This window comes from Aplysia californica, unplaced genomic scaffold, assembly GCF_000002075.1.
Source record: "Aplysia californica isolate F4 #8 unplaced genomic scaffold, AplCal3.0 scaffold00391, whole genome shotgun sequence".
Lineage (NCBI taxonomy): Eukaryota > Metazoa > Mollusca > Gastropoda > Aplysiida > Aplysiidae > Aplysia > Aplysia californica.
In genome coordinates, this window is record NW_004797661.1 from 521458 (window position 1) to 523908 (window position 2451).

Genomic DNA, 2451 nt, shown 5'->3' on the forward strand with positions numbered 1-2451 from the left:
GCTGAGTCAAAGTTACACTATCTTTGCCTGGGTGGCACTCTCTCGTACTGTCTCGTAGTAGTACATCTTTCGTACTGTCTCGTAGTAGTACATGTAGATCTAGTAGTAGTAGTAGTAGTAGTAGCAAAGATCGTGTAGAGAATCTTTGCTAGTAGATTCTATCTAGTAGGCAGTTTAGTGAACGTGCACGCGGCAGGGCGAATCGGCCTCGATAAGCCCTGTAGAACTTTGTGATCGGCCACGAAGCCTCGTATTTTGATGAGTCTAAACAACTTAGTGTTAATCGCACTGCCACATCCGACAGGCCTACATCTTTTTAAAAGGAAAAAAAGGACATCAAAATGGTTTAATTTGCGTGAAAATCGATTCGGTAGAACTGGAACTATTAAAATTTGCTTCTGAAAACAAGTTACAAGGCCATATATTTGACTTTAATAGTGCAGGTGATAGCTAGATCTAGATTACCTGTCTAGAATCAATAGTAGCAGGCCTATGCTAGAAGCAGCCAGAGAGCCTACAACTGCTAGATCTAGATCTAACTCATTGCTATGCCTTTGGGCTTTGGAATTGAAATAAAACGAATTGCACAGGTCTAGTTAATTTTAAATTCAGCAACTAACTGTATTTCCAGAGTAAATATTAACAAATCTCACCATAACAATTACTTTTACTTTTATTTGAATAATTAGATCCAACTTTTTTTTTCTAAAATCTGTTTTGCGCAAACTTAAGACTTTCTCTACTTGTAGAGTACAGAATTTACATTGTAAGCCTCTGCTCAGTCTTTTACTTTTAAGTATATCTTAATAAAATACGTATAGATCTAGATCTATATAAATATAATCATTTTATGTTATTTTCTGGATATTTTTAAAACTCTTTTTTTTAACATGTCATAAAGTCAAATTGTGCCTTTTCTTTGATAAGAATAGCATTAGCAGTGGACTTTTTAGACAGTGAGTCTCTGATTCAATATTTCTTTTAAAATATGCTAATCAATGAAAATTGCAAATTGATAATAGTATAGTCCTGTAGAGGATAGGTGGACTCCGGGGTCTGCATAGCGAAATACTAGGTTTTAGGATGCGAATCCCGGAGTCACCGTAGTGAAATAAGGTTTGGTTTAAGTAAGGATTGGTGGACCCCGGGGTCAACGTAGTGATAAATAAACAGGTTTAAGGTGGACCCCGGGGCCCGGGGTCTACCTAGAGAAATACTATGTTTTTAGGACAGGTGGACCCCGGGGTCCCCGTAGTGAAATAAGTAAATTTCTTTAAAGATCGGTGGACCCCGGGGTCATTGTAGTGAAATAAGTAGGTTTAATTTTAAAAGGATTGGTGGACCCCGGAGTCACCATAGCCGTAGAGGAATAAGAAGGTTTAATTAAGGATTGGTGGACCCCCGGGACACCGTGATTAAACCTACATATTTCACTACGATGACCGTATGGTCCACCTATTCTAAAACCTAACTAGTATTTCGTTAGGTAGACCCTGGGGTCCACCTTAAACCTATCTATTTCACTAAGTTGACTCCAGGGTCCACCAATCCTTAAAATTAAACCTAGATCTGTACTTATTTCACTACGTTGACCCCAGGGTCCACCAATCCTTAATTAAACCTAGATCTACTGATTTCACTACGTTGACCCCGGGGTCCACCAATCCTTATTAAACCTAGATCTACTTATTTCACTACGCTGACTCCGGGGTTCACATCCTAAAACAGCATTTTGTTAGGTAGACCCCGGGGTCCACCTGTCCTTTTGGGGCTAGATAGACCCCGTGGTCTGCCTATCCCCTTCCTTGATACATTTAATAACTGAAAAACATGCCAGTGGTCATGAATAGTGAAGAAAAATGCGGAAAAAAAGATAATGAGGTAGACTATAATTTGTCAAAAAAATTGCAAGTGCAAGTGAAGATCATAAGATAATTTTGTTATTTTCCTGTCATCTTTTCATGGTTTATAAAATGTTCCAGTAGGCCTACTACTCGATCTATGTCTCTGAAGAACATTTTGCTTGACTTTATTAGCTTTTTTTCATGTACTTGAAAGAATAGAATATAATAGTTTCACACAAATGTATGCACAATACCTTGAAAAAGAAAGATAATGTCATTGTTGTTGTTGTTTTTTAACGGAATCCGTTTTACGTTGAGAAAAGCGCTAAAAACAAGTTAAAATTTTTAAAGAATGCCCATAATATTAGGAATCCGAAATTCTACCTTGATCTAGTTTGCTTACTCTTTAATAACCATGAGCTGTTAAGAAAAAAGGAGAATGATATAGGATTTGTCTAAATCTGACCATTAGTATTAGCATAATAAAGATATTCCCCATTTTGTCCAATTATCCTCGCAGGTAAAATCACCCTGTACTACACCTCAATAAGCACAAAAAGAATATTTCTGTGACTTTGTATAAAGGTGTTTTGTAGTTGAGTTCTAT